The following is a 21,868-nucleotide window of genomic DNA, read 5'->3' as shown; positions in this document are numbered from 1 at the left end:
AATCACACCGAGGTCCTTCTCTCTTTCTGATATATGTCGGGTTTTACTTCCTAGCTTATAATCCTCATCTGGTCTTTTCCCACTTTACCAAATTTGATTACATGACACTTGTCCACATTGAATTTCATTTGCCATGTATTACTCCATTAATGAAGTATATTTCATTCTTCTTGTAGCTCTTTACAAGAGTCTGTGTTAGTAATTCTCCTTTGTATTTTTGCATCATCAGCAGACATATTTAGATAGCATTCATTTCCTCTTTTACTATCTATGTCATTTATATACCAGTACACTAAAAACATAATTTGTGCCAGCACTGAGTCCTGTGGAACTCTGCTGGTCACTTCCCTCCATGATGAGTAATTTCGCCTTAGTACTGTTCTCATTTCCTTTTTTCTGAGAAAATCTTGCATCCAACAGTACAGTTTGCCTCGGATTCCTCCTTGACGGTACAGTTTCCAGAAAAGTCTTTGGTGCGGTACGCTGTCAAATTCATTCATTTTTCATTCCTTGCCAGACGCCATGTATCCCAGACGGGGTGGACAATGGCTTAGAGTTAATTGTTTTACAGGGAGGGGCACTAATCCTCCACCAACCCCACTTGACACGTAGGGATGCCAACAGCATCTGGTGTTCCCAGGCGGTCACCCATCCAAGTACTAACCAGGCCCAACGTTGCTTAACTTCGCTGATCGGACGGGAAGCGGTGTACTCAACGTGGTATGGCTGTCAAATGCTTTGTTAAAATCTAGATAGATACTGTCCACCCACCCTTCTCTTTTCTGTAATGTTTCTGCAACTCTGTCATAGTAGCTTAATAGATTAGTAACACATGCTTTTCCCTTTCTGAAACCAGATGGTTTACCCAAACTTTTCTTATCAGCTTTTCCAGAATCTTATTTACAACACTGGTTAGTGATACTGGTCGGTAGCTGAGTGGATTTTGCCTATTCCCTTTCTTGAATAAGGGAACAATGTTTGCTTTCTTTCAATATATCAGGTAGTTTACCTTGACCCAAGAATTCCTTGAATATAAAAGATAATGGTCTACTTAACTCCTTTGCACATTCATGTAACAACCAACATGAAATTTCGTCAGGACCATTTGCATTTCCTTTGTCTAATTTACTTAACTCCTCTTGTATTTCTTTTTCTGATATTTGTATATCTGGTAATATGTTTGGCCATGCATGTTCCATATCATCCCTCTCAAAATTATTTTCTTCAATAAATACTGATTGGAAATTCTTATTTCGTGCGTCACAAATCTCTCTCTCTTGGGTATAGAGGATTCCTTCATCCGTAATGGATTGTATTTTATCTTTAACTTTGGTTTTGCTTCGGATGTAGCTGTAAAGTAGCTTCGGTTGATCACTACTTTTGTTTATGATGTCTTCTTCACACTGTTTTTGGGCTTCTTTCCTTATTCTTGAATATTCATTTCTTGCCTGTTTAAAGTTGTTATATGCCCTCTCACTTTTGTGTCTTCAGTATCTATTCCACAACAAGTCTCTTTTTTCTGTTGATTTTTTACATTCTTTATTAAACCATTTCTTTATTTTCATTTCTGCTTCTTTGTGCTGAGAGATGTAATTTTGGACTCTTGTTTCATAAAGTTCAGAGAATTTTCTACATATAACATCTAAATCTTGTCCTCTAAGCTCTTTTTCCCAATCCATTTCTAAGAAGTATTTCTTTAGGTCATGATAGTTGCCCTTTTTTTAGTTAAGGCTCTTTTTGTAACTTTCATTACTGTTAACTATGTGATAAGCAATCCTGAAGTTGCAATTTAAGACTGTTTGGTCACTTTTGCCGGATGGAGGGTGATACATAATATTGTCAAAATCATTTTCTTGCCTAGTAAATATAAGATGTAGTACTGACGGTACATCAAGTCCTCTTTTTCTTGTGCTTTCATTTACATGTTGCGTTAGGAAAAACTCTTGCACAAGGTCCAGGAGCTATATTGTATTCCTCTAGGTTTAGGGTATCATTTGATATCCTTGATGTTAATTTTGTTTCATTTAGGCAAATAATATGTGGTTCCTTTTCTTTGATATAATCATTCATCTCTGATACTTTAGATACCATTCCATCTACATTAGAGTGCATCAACTTAATCATCTTGTTTATGTACTTGTCATAAGTTTGTTTGCATTTTTTAGTATCACCTCCACAGTGTTTACTCTCTGGAAGGTTACTTTCAGGTACCTTGACTTATTTCTCTCATCTTTCCCTAGCCATTTGTGTTCCTCTATGTCTTTACTACAGATTTCCTCTGATATATCCTTCAATATGCTCATTACATTTGCCATCTCCTTTTTTGTCTTTCGAAATCTTGTTTTTTATTTCTTCCTCCTCTTTACCAGTGATTACTATAGATTTGTTGATGTCTGCTGAATCTTTCACCATTTTTTTTTTTTATTATTATTATTTTCTTCACTTCCTATTTGATGCTCTTTTCTTCGACTCTTGTTTCTAAGTCTTTCTTTACATTCATCATTTCTGCATATGTGGTTTCCAAATCATTTTTGTAGCTTTGCGACACTTCATTCACCAGGGTTAGTTTCTCAATATCACTGCTATGATCTATCAGAGTGCTTGCCTACCTTATTGTCTATCATTTCTGGGTATTATTTTACTTTAATCCCACCCTGTCGCTGGAAAATGTGACTTATCTCTATATGTCGGGTGTATTGAGTACATCATTTTCTTCTCAGTAAACATCCGTCGCAAATAAATACTTTCCGAGATATATGTTATTTTTCTTAATTATTTGAAGGATCCAGGAGCCAACATGGTGTTCACTCGGTCTAAGTCGGCTGGACTCGAGTGTACTCGGCTGGTAATTTCGTATATGTGAGCTTTAAAAACAGCCAATCAGGCATCGCAAAGGAAGAGGGACTTTTGAAACCAGCCAATCAGAACAGTCGTAAGTAAAACCAGCCAATCAGCTTGACGTATTTGTGGGTGACGCAAGTACGCCCAAGATTTGAAAGTCAGTCACAGTCATGGCCTCCGGTGCTGAAGAACTGTTGTCGATTTCAAAGCTTGTATCGGGTGTAAGACGGACTACTGGCAGATTATCAAGGACTATCACAGTAATAACGAAACATCTATTGAACTACTAAGAAAACACGGGGTTTTGCCAAGTGCAGTGCAGTGTAAAGAGTGTGATTTGCCCTGCAAATATCGGGAAGACAGACATCAGTGGTAATGTGGCCGGTGGAAAAAAAAAGTAGGAAGAATAAGGGGAAGGTGCAGTGCAAATTCACCGTTTCTGATCTCTAGGTAAGCATTCCCCTAGGATAGGTTAGGTTAGGTTAATGTAATGGGGGGTCTGGGGGGCGAAGCCCCCCAGTTAGGAAACACGGCCAGGGCTGGGGGGTCTGGGAGGCAAAGCCCCCCAGTTAGGAAACACGGACTCAAGAAGCTGAAAATTATATTTTTCCGAAGGATTTTAGTGTTTTTCGTTTGATTTGGATACCAGTTCCAGTCGGAAATCACACAATTTTCCGTGTTTCCCCCACCCAAAACCACGCTTTCCCACAGGTCCCCCATTATTCTTTCTCAGGAGTTTCAGAATGCAATGTTTTAGTGTTATGTGATTCTGGTGGTCATTTTCAGTGAAAATTACTCGTTTTCGTCGTATTCCCCCAATAACCTTGGTACAGTGGGGGGGGGGGTTACGCAAAACGAGTGATTTGCGACAGAAATGACTATCAGATTCACATGAGAAACACTATAAAACATTGCATTCTGAAACTCTTGAGAAAATATGGCAGGGTGGGACTAAAGTAAAAATTTACCCATTTCTGAACTCTTCCGTAATATTCTCGTGGTTGACAACTGTGCTTGTCATTTCACTAATCTTCCTTCTATGTGAACTCACCTCAACTGACAGTTCATCTATTGCTGTGTCTTCCTTGTTAACCTCCTTTACTAATTTTTCATTTTCCTCCTTCTCCATCTGCAATTACTTCTTAATTCCATCCATTTCACTCTGAAATGCCTTCTTTAATCTATGTACCCGTTCTACCAGCTTATTGTACATCTCCATTTCAACCAGTTCCTGGAAGAAATCATTATTGTGCTTTCTACCTTTATCACTTAACTCCTTCCAAATTTGCTTTGCTAAAGATGGTGGTCATCTTGTGGTACTATGAGAAAGATTCTACTTACAGTTTTGCATTCCTGTATGCCACAGACTAAACACTAAACAGCTGATTTTTCTTGCTCCGCGCAGTCCTGCACTACTTTGTTGAATTCTGTTATTTGAACAACAATTTTACTAAAACTTCATCATTTATTTTAGAACATCATTTAGTTTAACCTAGTACAGTGTCTGACTCATATAAAGATACTATTTAGGTATGGCCAGTTTATGGCCAAGATTGGCCAAGTGCGGAGCGATGTGGTATGTCCTGCCTTTCTTGGGTCTTTAGTGTGTGTGTGTGTGTGTGTGTGTGAAATTCTCTTAACTACTTGAAGCAGAATGGCCAGCAAGGACACGTAAATGATAAATATAATGAAATTAGCACGATGTACATAAAACTAGGGTGCAGGTGGCTAATATTAACGACATATAGAGCCAGTTCAGCACAAATAATGGCTACTTGCAAGTTGCATTTGGAGTTTCATTCTCTCGGGATCTATCTTGGAAAGAACATATTACCTCTCTTGTAAAATCTGCCACCAAGAGATTGGGTGTGCTAAGCCGACTCCGTGCATTCTTTATCCCTACACAGTTGCTGACTTTATACACGGTTTTTATTCGACCCTGTGTAGAGTACAACTGTCATGTGTGGGGAGGCCTCACACATAAAACTCTTCTCAGCAAGGTGGGGGTCAAAGGCTTTTCGTCTCATTAACTCTCCTCCTCTTACTGACGTCCTTCAAGGAGGCGGTGGCTCAATCAGTAGAGAGGTGGCCTGCAGTCCTAACGGACCCAGGTTCAAATCCCCACTGGAACCCGGAACAGTTTAAGGATATGAATTTCATAAAGGCAGACTTTGCTGATCTACCATAAGACCCACTGACATGTTAAAATACCCCCGCAAATATCAATACACCAGTCCTGTATGAGACAGCCCTAGCATGTATTCAGTATGGACGGTGGGTGTTAGCACTGAAGTGGTGACATGTAGAGGTGTATGGTATGTAGGAGGGCTACTGGGCCTTGGAAGCAGGCTGTGAAGCCCATGCCCAGAATCGGACAGGTAAAAAAAAAAAAATTGTCTCCGCCGCATTGTTGCATCTTTATCTCTTTTCTGTCGCTACTTCAATGGTCACTGCTCCTCTGAATTCTCTGCTTGCATCCCTCCAAAGCTGCGTTTTCGCGGGCCACTTTGGACCGGTTTAGACCTGTCTGGACTCATAAGTGATCGCGAGAACAGGCTAATGTCGGTCCGATCCTGTCTGAGCCTCCTATTGGCTGCAAGAGTGATTGGGAGCAGCCTAGAAGAATGTAACCGGTAAAAAAAAAAAAAAAAAAAAAAACTTGCCGAATTCCCAAACAATTTGGGCTGAAACCTGCCTTAAAGATTCACAAAATACATTTAAAGTTGAAGACGACTGAGTCTGTATTCTTTCGACGAATTTTGAGCTATCCTTCAGCTTCTCCTCGAATCTTATTTCGGCCATTAATGCTTTAGTAATCTTATTTCGTGCGATCTAAAGTAATACGAAGCCTCTACTTCATGGTGAGATTTATTTGGTTCCCTTCTTGGATGATCAAGGGCTACTACTAGCGTTAAAAATCTAATTTAAAACAAACCCTATTCCCAAGTCCGCCATTGTTGACCATCGATGTTTACACCCTGTCACGGAAGCTTCTGGCCTCCTTCTTGGCTGTTGCTGACGCGCATACGTTTGTGCGCAGACCGGTCTGGCCTAGACTAGCTTCTGGGGCAGGACTGCTTTCGACCAGTCTGTACTGGTCTCAATGTCTCGCCAGAACACCTATAAGACCGGTCGAAACCGGTCCCTACCGGTCTAAAAGCCTCACGAAAACGAGGCAAAACTCTCATCCCTCTTCTGTCCAACTCTGTAATGCAAGAGTTAATAGTATACTCTCAGTCCTTCATGTATGCAATAGGTCAACTCCTTCATTTATGCAATAGGTCAACTCTGGAACTGTCTCCCTCTGTCTGTATTTCCCACAGCCTATGATCTCCAGTCTTTCAAATGCAGTGTGTCTAGGCATCTCGAAACGAACGGACCTTAAATTTGGAGCTCTGTTATCTTGTTTTTTCTTCTTTCTTGGAGGGAACAGTTTGCGGGATCGTGGCCTTTGGTTCCTTCTTCTTTGCATAAAAAAAACTACTCTTGCATAACACAGCTACACTTACTCTAATAAAACACAGGTACACTTACTCTTACATAACACAGCTACACTTACTGTTATAAAACACAGCTACACTTACTGTTATAAAACACAGCTACACTTACTCTTATAAATCACAGCTACACTTTTATAAATCACAGCTACACTTACTCCTATAAATTACAGCTACGCTTTCTCTTACATAACACAACTACACTTACTCTTATATATCATCACAGCTACAATTTTATATAACACTGCTACACTTACTCTTAACACAGCTACACTTACTCATTTATAACACAGCTACACATACTCTTATAAATCACAGTTACACTTGCTGTTATATAACACAGCTACACTTGCTTTTATATGACACAGCGCAGCTACACTTACTTTTATAAATCACAGCTACACTTACCCTTACATAACACCTACTCTTAACACATCAACACTTACTCACATAAATCATAGCTACACTTACTCTTATATAAAACAGCTACACTTACCCTTACACAACACAGTTACACTTACCCTCAAATAACACAGCTACTTACTCTTATATAACACAGTTACACTTACTCTTGGTTGTGATAAGCCTGGGCAGCTCCTTTATATTCATTGATATATCATTATGAAAAACTTAGTACTACAACATCTTATTGGAAGAGTTTTTTCTACTTTTTTTTTGCGAGTAGTCATTCGTCAGCATCTTTCAAATACTGTTTGTTTGCACTAATCATCATTATCATGATCATGATCATCATTATTATTATTATTATTATTGTTATTAGCATCATCATCATCGTCATCATCTCACCATTATTATTATTATGAGAGAGGGGGGTGTGAGTTGGGAGCAGGGCAGTGAAATGGCGGGGGACAGGGCGACTTGGAGGCGATTTGTTTGTGGCCACCCCAAACGGGATTGAGGAGTCTGGCAATAGATAGATAGATTATTATTATTATTATTATTATTATTATTACTATCATCATGATCATGATCATCATCATCATCGCATCGTCATCATCATCATCATCATCATTATTATTTTATTATTATTATTATTATTATTATCATTAATATTAAAATGCCGGGAATAGCGACTGAGGGCAACAAAACACCCCCAGGAGGAGCCTACGGAGGGGCAGACGGAGCGCGACCTGACCCCGGGAGACAGGGACATAAGTCCGCCCGGGCCGGGCGCCCCTATGACCCGGAACTCGCCCGCCGCCACAATAGCGGGAAAAGGAGACAACCTTGCGGGCAAGATGACCCTCGACAGGATCGGGGTGGAGCTATCACTCTAGCTCCAGGCAGCACCCCAGTGACAGCTGGTATCCATGCCCTTTTCAAGACGGCCTGCAGCCGCTCACCCCTTCTTCAGGAGACGGCCAGTAGCCGCTCCCCCCTTTGTCAGGAGGCGGCTGGTAGCCGCTCTGAAGGTGTCCTAAGAGACGGCCGGTAGCCTCTCACCCCTCTTTCAGGGAACGGCCGATAGTCACTCTGAAGGTGCCCTTGGGACGGCCGGTAGCCGCTCACTCGTCTTTCAGGAGGTGGCCAGTACCTGCTCCTGCCTTCGTCAGGAGATGGCCGGTAGCTGCTCCGAAGGTGCCCTTGAAACAGCCGGTAGCCGCTCCCCCACACAGGTCACGGTCAGTAGCTGGACTCCAGCTATGGCCGGAAGCTGCGCCCCTAAAAGGCGTGGCCAGCAGCCAGGCCCTACGGCAGGAGACGGTCAGCAGCCGCTCCTTCGTCAGGTGCTGCCACACCCCCACGATGTGACATCCTCCAGGAGGAGGGTCCCAGTCCCAAGGACCTGTGGAGAGGCCCTGTGCTATCCCCAGGGTTGTACTCCGCCCAGCCGGCTCCAGAGGAACCCTACCTGACAGACTCCGACGACAACCAATGCCGCAGCTCCCTCCTGACGGCGTCCCTGACGGCAGGAGGCCACAGCCACCGGGCCCCCGAGGCAGCCCCCAGGACCCCTGAGAGAGGAGGCCTCTCCCCACCCCGATGCAGACGACCCTCATCCTCCATCAGGTGCCTAAGTGAGTGCTTCAGGAGGCTGTTCGGCTCCAGCCCTGAGGGCCACACTCCAACTCCCAGCCCTGGCAGTGCAATGCCTTTCTCTGCCCCCAACCCCGGATGAGAGAGGACGCCCCTACGAGTGATCCTGTGGTCGCTGGATACAGCGGCCACAGGCGGGACTCAGCTCCCATCAGGAGTTGGGCTGTGAGTCCTCCCACCGCCCCCCACTAAACATGCCGCCTCCCCACCAACAGTGAGTGACAGTGAAATGTGCAGTGACAGTGTAATAGTGATTGGAATATCAGGCAGTGTATTATCCAAGAGAACATAAGTCCAAGGCCCAGTAATGTGTAATAATTGTGATTCTGGCAAACATTGACATAGTGAGAGTAAGAAGAGAGATCTGATAAGAGTGCAGTGATTTCAGTGAACATCAGACTCGGCCTTCATAGTGTAATTCCTCTGCACTGCAAGACCAGTGAAATAATTGCCCAGCCTAAATACAGTTTATATTTCCCTCCAAGTGACAGTGATCTATTCCCCTGCCCGAAATACTACAAACACTATTTATTGTGCCATTCACCTGGTATCCTGAAGTATTGTCTACATAGTATCCTGTGCGATACTACGATACTAGTACGAGTACATGACTTATAATTACCCAGATTCCTGTTGTTGTGGCATCTACCTGTTCCACATACAAAATTAGTCAATACACGTGTAAGGTCGTTGTCTTGAGTTTTTGTGTCCTGCCTCACTCTTACTTGTCTAAGCTCTGGTCTAGAAAGAGAACCCAGCTGCGCACTAGGTGTTCAAGGGACGGGAAGCTGACCCTTAAACACCTAGCGTAACACTGGTGGACAGCGGTGGTTCTTGACCCGGGCATACGAGAGAGGCATTCAGGAAATACCGGCAAAATGGCAACCAAACTTCACATGCAGTTGCCTAAATTTGACCCAGAACAGTACAATGTCCACACGTATCTGGCGATTATTAAGTCATTGCTTGGTATCGGGTTTGAGGATGACGAACAAAAAATAGCAGTAACATTCCAACTACTGGGCAAAGTGGCGGCAAATATCACGCCAAAATCGTCCCGGGGCTCACATGGCAAAACTTCACGAAGCTCGTGATCCAAGCCATCACACCCTCACTAGGAAAAGTAGTGGCATTATCCCAGTTGGATAGCCTGACATATGATGGCAATTTTGATGATACTTTAATCCAGGCCAGACGCCTGGTTACTGCCACCTACCTGGAGGCGGATGACGAAACCCGGGAACACTACACCTTTAACACCCTCCTCGGAGTCCTCCCCAGCATGGTCAAGAAGCACTTCACGTTCCACGACCCAACAGAACACCTGGACAGGGACATCCAACTTATATGACGCCTTCTGACCTCCTGCCCTACTCCCCAACAAATCAGTGTTGTGAATAAGTTCCCCACCAACAAACCTGCACCTCCAGTCAACCCTTGTCTGCCTATGCCGCACACCAGCCCCACCACAACTCCCAGGGCGCACCCCACCCACAGACACCCCAGCCACAAAGAGAACTCTAACCTCATCCTGATTAATCCCTGGGAGTTCTCGGCGTGCAGCTCCAGGTGCCCACTCCAAGACATCAGAGACCAACTTATGGCTTATAGACGCAAGCCAACCACCCCAGACCGACGTAAAGTCTCCTCCTTAGAAAACGAGGAGACAGCTGATGAACCCACACCCATGGAGGAAACCGAACCTGGGGAAATGGAACCAGAAGAGAAGAAGGTGGTCCTTGACAGTTGGATTTTTTAGGACCGCCTCCGCACCTCCCCACAGTGGCAGGGGCCACTTTCACCATATATCACCCCCCAGTCGTAAAAATACCACTGCTAATACCAAGACAGCAGTCCTGTATGAGACAACCCTAGCATTTATTCAATATGGACGGTGGGTGTTAGCGCCGAAGTGGTGACATGTAGTGGTGTACGGTACATAGGAGGACTACTGGGCCTTGAAAGCAGGCTGTGAAGCCTATCCCCAGAGTCGGTCACATAAAAAAAAAAAAAACGTCTACAACAAGATGAGGCTGAATGAGGTGAAAGCCAGACTTCTGGTCGACATGGGAATGGCCAGATCCTGCTTGTACAGTTATTTTTACTCCCATCACAAGTCAACCTTTGGCCCGCTTTTCCTGACGTCAACCCATCTTGTAGATGTGGGGGATGGCCCCCTACCTATCCATGGGGAAACTCGGGCTCTTCATGTTGACACCCACCAACTGGCATCAACACAACACAAATTCATTATATTCAACTCCACGTGTCGCAACTATGATGGATACCTTGGACTGGACCTGTTACAGAAATTATAAACTACCATCGATTGCCACAACAGACAGCTCCAGTTCTGGAAGTCCCCTGACCCTCCCCCTCCAGCAGTGTGCACTTGCACGCCCCGACACCAGCTGACCCTCCCCTCCTCTCTCTCTCTCCCCCTCCCCTCCAATGTTCCACGCCATCACTTCCTCCACAGTAGTGATTCTCCACCACCACAAAACTTGGTTGCCCCTGAACAGGCCCACAGGTACGTCCGTCCTGTTCTCCCCCCACCTACCAACTGGAACCCTCTCGGCCTGTCTTTTGCCCTCCACTTTTCTCCCCCCTCATGTCACGGCAGTCTGGATTGCTAACCTTGCTCCCTCCCCCCTAACACTACCCAAAAGGCTCGTAATAGGAGGGATGGAAGAAGCCAAGCCTTGCCCCTCCCCCCCAGCTCCCCCTCCCCCCTGCCCCCCATCCCCGACCATCTCTCCCCCCACCAATCCGACACCCTCTGCTGCCTTCTCCTGGACATCCAGGACCTGTTTGTGGCGGGACCCACCAACATTTGACATACCACCTACCTCGCTCACGAGATTCACGCGACAGGTCTGCCGATCCGCCAGCCATCCTGGCAAAAGAATCCCAAGCAACGGTAGGAAGAAGACCGCCAGGTCCAGGAAATGATCGAGGCCAGAGTCGTTTCCCCTTCCACCAGCCCCTGGTCCTCCCTCATCGTGCTCGTGAAGAAGAAGGATGGCACCATGCAGTTCTGCATTGATTATCACCGGCTTAGCAACGCCACCATCAAGAACGCCACCCCACTGCCCAGGATAGATGAATCCCTTGACTCCTTATACAGTGCCTCCTGGTTTTCCACCCTTGATCTTCAATCAGGGTACTGGCAGGTACCAGTGCGGCCAGAAGACAGAGGTAAAACCGCTTTCTCTACCAGCAATGGAAAGCACTACAAGTTTAACATCCTGCACTTTGGCCTTTGTGATGCCTCTGCCACCTTCTCACAATTGATGGAGTCCGTCCTCAGTGGCCTCACTTGGGAGATCTGTTTTGCCTACTTAGATGACGTTATTGAGTTCAGCAGGATCTGGGCCGACCACCTCCAGCACCTCCGAAAAGTCTTTTCCCGCATCCGACAGGCCGGCCTCAAACTACAGCCCTCTAAGTGTGTCCTTGCTGCCAGAACCGTATTCTTCCTGGGGCACGTCATCTCCCAGGATGGCATCTTCCCCAACCCAGACAAGCTCCGCACCATCGCAGACATCCCCCCTCCACAAGTCGTCCACGGAGTCCGAGCCTTTCTCGGCCTGACCTCCTACTACCGATGCTTTGTGAAGGGATTCGTCCACATTGCTAAGCCACTCCACGACCTTACCCGAAAGGAAGAACCTTTCCTCTGGGTGGATGAGAGATGAGCCGCCTTCCAACAACTAAAGGACAAACTCGTCTCCGCCCCGATTGTGGCCTTCCCCGACTACTTCCTTCCATTCCGTCTCTACACCGACGTCTCCCTGATAGCAATAGGTGCTGTGCTAGCCCAAGTCCAAGAGGGTCACGAGCACATCATTGCCTGTGCCAGCTGCACCCTCAATCAGGTGGAGAAGAACTACGCTGCCCCAAAGAGGGAATGCCTGGGCATTGTCTGGGCTTTGGACCTCTTCCGGGCATACCTGTTGGGGACCCAAGTTACCATCATTACTGACCACCAATCCTTCCAGTGGCTGCAGCAGTCCAACACCCACAACGCCCAGTTCATCAGATGGCGTGAAACAATGGAGGAGTTTAACTACAAGATCTCCTACTGCCCCGGCAAACTTCACACAAACACGGATGCTCTCTCCCGGTTTCCCATCAGTGCTGTACAGCCCAAGCCCGATCTCCTCCGACAGTGGCAGTATAAGGAACGACCCCATGGATCCCCCAACACCTCATCCAAAAATTACACCACCAGGGCGACCACCTATTTACCCCATCGGGGCACATCGTCCTCGCCCCCAACATCGCCCTCGACTCTCTCTGACACCTACACACCCACAACAGGATCCACCTGGGCACGAAGAAGCTCCTACAGGCTTTCAATGACGCATATTGGACCCCCAACCCATCCACCCTAGCCAAGGATATTGTCCAATCCTGCCGGGCGTGCAGCCTAGGAAAGGACATCACTCGCACTGCCAGCCCATCAGGCCACATCACTGCCCACAAGCCCTGGCAGTTACTATCCACTGATATAGTGGGGCCCCTGCCACCAAATCAGGCTATCAGTATCTCATCACTTTTGTCGATACATACTCAAAATTCCTCGTGGCCTGCTCAGCAAGGGAACATCACACCATTGCAGCTGCCGATGCAATGATCCGTCATGTTTTCCCATATTTTGGCATCCCACAGGCTATCCACTCAGACAGTGCCCCGGAGTTCACCAGTAAAATCTGGCAGGAGTTAGCTCAAATCGTTGGTTATCACATCTCCCACTCATCCCCTACTGGCCACAGGGCAACGCCATTTGTGAACGAAGCCATCACACCTTAATGAACCAGCTCCACACCTGGATAGAAAATACAAAAAACGACGACTGGCCTGCACACATCAAGATCGTGCAACGGGGCATAAACTCGTGCCCACAAGAAGATGGCATATCGCCCTACGAATGTGTGTTTGGGGAAGCGCCTCTCCTCCTGCCAATGCGGCAACACCTACATCCCCCCACAACCTCTCCCACATCCGACCCCCTTCACCATCTCAAAAGGTGGCTTTCTCACCTGCATAGTATCTTGGACCTCCAACCTGACACCGCCTCCAACCCATACAAGCCGGGTGACACCTTCATGATAGCACAGCTCCCTACACCCCACAAGCTTGCACCTCACTTCACAGGACACTACACCATCACCAACATCCCCAACCCCTACCAAGTGACAGTCGAATATCATAACACACTCCTCACACTCAGGAATCGCCATGTGCACCCCTTCTGTGCCCCCGCTCCCCCAAACCCCACCCCGCGTCCCACACCACCCTCCAAGCCCTCCCTGCCTCCCCCTACCTCCTACAACTGCTATATATCCCCCCTCGCCATCCGTCTCAGCCTCCCCCTCCCTGTCCTCTACCACCCCTCCCCCTGTCATGCCGCATCACACCTCACCTGCAGACTCACTGACGCCGCAAATTCCCAACCTCTCCCCCACACCTGCTACCACCTGTCCTGCCCACGTGCCAACCTCTTTGCCCACCCAGCCTTCACCCCACCCACCACCCATCCCCACCCCAAGCCCCGTCGCCGTCCCTCCACCCTCACGCTACCCACCTGCCTCCCCATCCCCCACACCCATTACCACATGTCCCGCCCACGGACCAACCTTTCCTCCACCGGCCCACAGTGCACCCCAACCACCGCCCATCACCACTCCCAGCTCCGCCACCATGCCACCACCCCCACACTAACTGCCCACCTCCCCACCACCCTCAACACCACCACACTGCCCACATGCACCCAGCTCGCCACCCACACCCACCCTAAAAACCACCATCACATGCTCCGGCTGCCTTTCCCACCCACCTGCCTGATATGCCCCCACCCCTACACCACCCACCTCACTGCAACACCACACTCCCCCTCCTAACACAGTCACGTTACACCAAGCCCAAATCCCAGCCACCACCACTCCCAAGAGACATCACACCGCATTGCCCTGTCATAAAACCCCATGCCCCACAGTGATCTCCAGCATTCAGCACAGCTCCCTACACGAGACAAGACCTACCAACATGAGAATCCGACAAGCCACATGGACGCTGCATTCCGGACACGACCATCGCGTCCGTGGCCCCCTCCACCTCCTGTGACTCCTCTGCACCACCACCAACACGTCCACCCTTTTTGTCACCTGCGACACCCAGATGGACAAAAACCCAGCCACCACAGCATAGAACGCCCTCCTTCAACATCTCCAACCCGTGCATCACACCAACAACACCAAAATCCATCATTTCCAGTGATGGGGACATGACTTTCTCCCCGACGATGGTGGTAAAATGCCAGGAATAGTGACTGAGGACAACACAACACCCCCAGGAGGAGCCTCTGGAGGGGCAGACAGAGCGCGACCCGACCCTGGGTGACAGGGACATAAGTCCACCTGGGCTGCGCGCCCCTATGACCTGGAACTCACCCACTGCCACCATAGCAGGAAAAGGAGACTACCTTGCGGGCGAGCTGACCCTCGACAGGATCGGGGTGGAGCTATTACTCAAGCTCCAGGCAGCACCCCAGCAACGGCTGGTAGTCGCACCCTTTTCGAGATGGCCTGCAGCCGCTCACCCCTTCTTCAGGAGACGGCCAGTAGCCGCTCCAAAGGTGCCCTAAGAGACGGCCGGTAGCCGCTCACCCCTTTCAGGAGAGAGCCAGTAACCGCTCCCACCTTCGTCAGGAGATGGCTGGTAGCCGCTCTGAAGGTGCCCTTGAGACGACCGGTAGCTGCTCTGAAGGTGCCTTTGAGACGGCCGGTAGCCGCTCACCCCTCCTTCAGGAGATGGCCGGTGGCCGCTCCTGCCTTCATCAGGAGACGGCCGGTAGCCACTCTGAAGGTGCCCTTGAGACGGCCAGTAGCCACTCACCCCTCCTTTAGGAGATGGCCAGTAGCTGCTCCTGCCTTCGTCAGGAGACGGCCGGTAGCCACTCCCACCTTCGACAGGAGACAGCCGGTAGCTGCTCTGAAGGTGATCTTGAAACGGCTGGTAGCCACTCACTCCTCCTTCAGGAGACAGCCGGTAGCCGCTCCCCCACATGGGCCACAGCCAGTAGCTGGGCTCCAGCGACAGCTGGAAGCCACTCCCCTAAAAGGCCACGGCCAGCAGCCGGGCCCTATGGCAGGAGGCGGCCAGCAGCCGCTCCTCCGTAAGGTGCTGCCACATCCCCACAACGTGACATCCTACAGGAGGAGGGTCCCAGTCCCGAGGACCTGTGGAGAGGCCCTGTGCTATCCCCAGGGTTGTACTCCACCCAGCTGGCTCCAGAGGGACCCTATTTGATGGACTCCGATGATGACCAACGCCGCAGCTCACTCCTGACTGCGTCCCTGATGGCAGGAGGCCGCAGCCACCGCGTCCCCGAGACCACCCCCAGGACCCCGGGGCAAGGCCTCTCCCCACCCCGATGCAGATGACCCTCGTCCTCCATCAGGTGCCTAAGTGAGTGCTTCAGGAGGCTGTTCAGCCCCAGCCCTGAGGGCCGCACTCCAAGTCCCAGCCCTGGCAGTGCAGGGCCCTTCGCCACCCCCAGCCCTGGATGAGAGAGGACACCCCTACGAGTGATCCTGTGGTCGCTGGATACAGAAGCCACAGGCGGGACTCAGCCCCCATCAGGAATCGGGCTGTGAGTCCTCCCGCCGCCCCCCACTAACCACGCCGCTGCCCCACCAACAGTGAGTGACAGTGAAAAGTGCAATGACAGTGTAATAGTGATTGGAATATCGGGCAGTGTATTATCCAAGAGAACATAAGTCCAAGGCCTAGTAATGTGTAATAATTGTGATTCTGTCAAACAGTGACATAGTGAGAGTAAGAAGAGAGATCTAATAAGAGTGCAGTGATTTCAGTGAACATCAGACTCGGCTTTCATAATATAATTCCTCTGCACTGCAAGATCAGTGAAATAATTGCCCAGCCTAAATACAGTTTATATTTCCTTCCAAGTGACAGTGATCTATTCCCCTGCCCGAAATACTGCAAACACTATTTGTTGTCCCATTCACCTGGTATCCTGAACTATTGTCTACATAGTATCCTGTGCGATACTACGATAATAGTACATGACTTATAATTACCCAGATTCCTGTTGTTGTAGCATCTACCTGTTCCACATATAGAATTAGTCAATAGTACAAGTGTAAGGTTGTTGCCTTGAGTTTTTGTGTCCTGTCTCTCTCTGATTTGTCTAAGCTCCAGTCTAGAAAGGGAACCCAGATCCACACTAGGCGTTCAAGGGACGGGAAGCTGACCCTTAAACACCTAGCATAACAATTATTATTATTATTATTAGTAGTAGTAGTAATAGTAGTAGTAGTATAGCCGAAAGATGCTATAATAGCTTTTAGTGGGCTCCTTCATAAAGAAAAGAAAAAAAAAAAAAGCGTCAGTGTGCAGGAGTAATGGAAGTATGTGGTTCAGGTGGAAACGAGGAAGTATAAGTGTGAGAAACAGCTTAAAAAGACAAACACAATGAGTGACAGCCTGATAGACAGTGACTGTAGTACAGAGTGACGGTGTGAGACGAAGTGCGAGAGTAATGCAAGACGGTGGCTTAGTGATCGTATTTACATATATTTCAAGCTTAGGCTGTTCATCAAACTGCTTTTTTATCTTTTTTATTATCTTCACTGGTAGTAGGTGGGGGCCACCATCATCCACTCATTTGATGCAGTGCTGTCTGCTTCTTCCCTGCACTTTCTCATTCTCTGTGTCTACCCTTCTCTTTCTCTACTTTTCTCTTTCCTTCCTGTCACTTTTTATTGCTCTTCTCTCTTCTTCAGGTGGCTCTTCACTGAGTGACAAACCTAATGGTTTCCTGAACCCAGGAAACCATTTATGATGCTGGGTGGTAATCATATAACCAAAGGACGGGGTGAAATGGAGCCAGCTGTGGTACCCTTTTTGACTGGGTGGAGAGACGCCAATGCGACGTCTGTCCTGGAACCAAACCTCGACACTATTCCCCGCGCCTAGCTGTGATTAAACACTGTCAGCCGCAACGAAACATCAGTTCACTGCACAGAACACCCCCGCAGAGGTCGTTCTTGTCTGATGTTGATGGGTCTGCTTGGCCAGAAACAGACTTGGGTTGATCAGTAACAACAACTTATCTCACTCACACAGCAACCAAACAATTCGCAACCAAACTAGAGTAAAAATCAAAGTGTTAAAACACAAAATTCAAAACGATAATAGTAAGCTGTTAGAAGGGCTTGTTGTTCTTGTACACTGATCAACGTGAACCTAGGTGGAGCGGACGGAGAATCGGATGATAGCAGACCTGAAGCGCCTGGTGACCGATGTGAAGGTGGACGCATTTTTTGTCGTTGTCTTCTTCTTTGGCGCCAATTGGGGCTTCCTCGATACGTTCCTCTTCGTCTTTCTTAAGGATCTTGGTGCCTCTAACTACCTTATGGGTAAGTGCTCTTGTTGTCTTCATCATGCTAACCCTTCTTTCCCACTATACTCTGTTCACTTTAACTTGTTGCAACGAGTAACTCTCTCCTGGTTACAGCGAGTGACTCGGAGACTTATAAGGGACTGGAACTGCCACTAGCAGGATCTGGCAATATTAGTCGCAGATTCTGTTTACCCCCTCACATCTAAACAAAATCGTTTGGTCTTAGCTAGAGTAAAAATACGTGAGTTGTCCTTATCATGAAAGGGTTAATGGTACAATACGAGTACCCTCACTCACATCGGATACTAATTCTTAACTGAATAAAATCGTCCGGCGAAAGCTGGAATGAAAATTTAAGTTGTTCAAATCACAACAGCCATAATTCTAACATACACAACAACTTTCAGGCACGAGAGAATTGGTTTTCACATATATTCATGTAATTTTCAGGCACGGGAAAATAAATTCTCATATATTTAACCAAGTTTCCGGCACGAGAGAATTACTTCCCATCTATCCAACCAACTTCAGACATAAGGGAATTAATTTTCATATATTCAACCAACTTTCAGACACCAGAATATTAATTTTTATACGGTCAACATCTCTCAGGTACAAGTATGTTGGTGAGTCAAATGTTCGCGGTGCCAGTCATCTTCCTGGGGGACGCCATCGTCAGGAAGGTGGGTTACCACACTCTATTTGTATTCGGCTTCTTCGTCTACGCCTTCAGGGAGTTCACATACTCTACTTGCACGTGAGCATTGAGCCCCTGTATGTGGTGACGTCGTTTTTACTATACTTTTTTTTTTTTTTTTTTTTTTTTACAGCTAGGCACTTTATTTCAGCTTAGAAGCTACTTTTCGAACGGGAGATGTAAGATGTAGCCTGCACTAACTACGTATCTATTTATTAAGTGCAGCAGTGTGGAGTGTACAGTACCTGTGGGCCAAAATCTCTGATCTTACACTCCTAACAGCATATGGCATATCTTCTTTTTTTTTTTTAAGTTCAGTTATACCGGATTTAGCAAGTGAGAGATGGTGATGTACAACCCATTATCCTGCCCATCTCAACTTCCCTTTCCCTCTCCTAGCAACCTATGTGTGTGATGGTAGGCTTGGAGAGTGTGTAGATACTATCTACCTACCTCTCTGGGTCACAAGCAAACTTACGACCAGCTCCCCCTCAAAATTCAAATTTATATCTGTAGGAAGACAAGGAGACTCTAGATCCTTCCCAAGTATCTTGTTCTTCCTGCAACCACACTCTACGTTAACAAAGGGAAATTATCACAGGACTTTTTTTTTTTTTTTTTTCAGGATAGACAAACAAAGACGAATGCACAAAGTTCCCATCTCTCTTGTTCTTCGTGCATAATAAAGTCTGTGTTACGAGAGGGATTTCATCCTAAATATGTTTACGAATTCCTCCCTTGCCCTGGATGGCCAAGGGGGGACCTGTTTCTCCTGCTGACCTAAGTAAAATTCTTACGTGAGCCAGAGGAGAGAAAAAGCTATCCTACTCAAGATAGATTTAGAAGCCCTGAACAGCTAGGATTTCTTCCTCAGTTGAACAAAACCTTCTGGTGGTGTTAGTCTAATTAAAATACCCAAGTGTACCAAGGGCTGCAAAAAGGCTAAAGTTAACCTATATTAATCTTAGCATGTGACAGGTAGTGATGTTCGGCCAAGAACCGTGCATAGCTCATCATCCCTCCCCCTTGGCCAGCAACCCGTGGGTGGTGGTGGGTCTGGAAAGTGTGAAGGTGTTTTCTGCTAACCTGCCCTGGATAGCCATGCTGCGGCTGTGTCCTGACCTGGCACCCAAAGGACTCATCGCTACTCTGACTGGCCTTGTCAGTCCAATACTCTTCATTATCGGTAGGCCGACACCCCTCTCAGTCCAGTCCATTAATCGTCGGTAGGTCAACACATCCCTCACTGTCCAATACACTACATTATCGTAGGTTAACACACCACTGTAAACCCACCCCTCCCAGTCCAATACACTACATTACTGGAGGTCCAAACAGCCCTCCTAGTCCAGTACACAACATTATCGGTATGTTCAGAGATCCCTCTCAGTCCAGTACACTACATTATCGGTAGTTCAACTCACCCCACTCTATCCAATACACTAAATTTTAGGTAGCTCAACACACCTCTTTCAGTCTAATGCATTACACAGTCGGGAGCCCACATACCCCTTTCATCAACTCACAATGTAGGGGATTTTTCAATGATCCAGCAAACCAGACGTATATTTTAACTGAGATTCCAGTGTCCACCATCCCCTCCGATAGGATTGCTGAGGAATTTTCAAACGCTAATGAAGGAGGGATCCTTTGGACCTATGATTTTTTCAGCCATGAGAAGGTGATCAAAGGCGGTGTGTTGAAATCTTTGCTTACATTCGTGCCCAACCTTAATCGATAAATACCTTTCAATAACCATGTTCGATCCACGTCACATTTTACTAGTGTGAGTAACCTACTGCTCCCATTTTATTCTGACTTGGTCTAGCATTGTTCTCTCTCCATACTGAATGCTGAGTTGTAAAACAAACATTAGAATATGGTGGCAGTCATGAAGGGGTGTAATGAAAAGGAGGCAGAACCATAGTTCTACATCCTCCTCTGCCTGAGAAACGCGAAATAAGCTGGAAAGCTGGAAATTATATTTTAAAAAATCTGGATCAAGTTAAGGTAAAGGGACTATAATCCATAAGCTATTTCTGCACTCAAATGCTTCGGCACAACATTTGGGACCATGTCGTGGGTTTAAGATTTCTGACTCCTCCATCTCACCAGTTCATTTCTACTGCAGCAGGTTAAAAATTACATTCATGCACAGTAGCACTGAGTTGCATTGTTCCAGAGAGAGAGAGAGAGAGAGAGAGAGAAACAGTATAACAAATACATTTACAGTGTTGTTCCAGTTTGGACAAAACTTAATGGAAATGCTGATCAGGCAAGACTAATGTGATTCAATTTTGAGAATGTTCAGTCAAAAGGCAAGGTCAGTAGCTTATGTAGGGTGTGGCTGTTGCAATCTCTGCGTGCTCCTTTTCTTTCTTATATGTTATTCATAAAGCCTGTGTCGATATAAAAAAAAAAAAAAAACTGTACAACCTGACTCCTCAGCAGGAGATGCCTGGGAGTGACAAGGGTCCCATCCTGTGTAAGACCTGGTCAGGGTGGAGGTGTACCACTGTGCAAAATTTCGTGTTCCTACGTAAAGTGTTGCTGTTTATCCCCTGAGGACGATATCTCTGTGGGAGGTGGGGGAGTCCCGCCTTATCTAACACCTAGTCTGGGTAGAGGTCTGCCACTGAGCAAATTTTTTTTTTTTTTATATAAATAACAGAACTGAGGAAGGAATAACAAATGATTAAAAAAAAACAAAAATCCATACACCAGATTACTGGCATCCTCCGTTCATAAAATATCTGTAACAGTTAGACTTGAACAGCTGTGGGTTGAAATTTGGAGGGAAACAACTCTGGGGAAGCGAATTCCAGAGAGATGCAGTTCGGGGAATGAAAGAATTCTGATAGGCAGAAGTTCTGCAATATGGCTGAGTGACATTCCAGTCATGAGCGCTACCAGATGTCCGTGTAGCACGAGGGAAGGCATGGAGAGGTGGCACCATGGACGCAACTTCGTCTGAGCATTTGCCAAAAAAAATATCTGTAAAATAATGCACGGGAGGCAACATTCCTTCTTACCTGCAGGGGAGGTAGTTTATATGTAATGACAGGGTTGTTAATGATTCTAACAGCTTTGTTCAGAATTTTGTCTAGTTGTCATAATGCAACCTCTCCACAACCATTCCACAAGGGTGAGCAATATTCAAGCTGAGAGTGCACATGACTCATAAATTATAGCTAACTGCCATCGGCGAAGAAGTTACGGCCTCTGTACAATAATCCAAGTTTCTTTGAGGCGGTTTTAGCAAGTGATCTGACATGAGAGGTCGAGTTGAGGGCACTGTTAAGTGAGACGCCAAGAATTTCAATACTTTTGGAGATGGGAATA

General features: G+C 46.9%; 1 non-coding gene across 1 annotated transcript; it reads right to left on the bottom strand.

Annotated features, from left to right (window-relative positions):
- Positions 1-615: 615 nt before the first annotated feature.
- LOC145404224 (5S ribosomal RNA) lies at positions 616-734 on the bottom strand. The gene has a single exon (XR_013898154.1). It is a non-coding gene; the product is annotated as a 5S ribosomal RNA (ribosomal RNA).
- Between the last annotated feature and the right edge of the window lie 21,134 nt (positions 735-21,868).

The sequence above is a fragment of the Coenobita brevimanus genome, chromosome 62 (genome assembly GCF_032717465.1).
Source record: "Coenobita brevimanus isolate Jiangsu-jjx chromosome 62, ASM3271746v2, whole genome shotgun sequence".
In the NCBI taxonomy this organism is placed as follows: Eukaryota; Metazoa; Arthropoda; class Malacostraca; order Decapoda; family Coenobitidae; genus Coenobita; species Coenobita brevimanus.
This window is presented reverse-complemented; position numbering and strand designations above follow the sequence as displayed.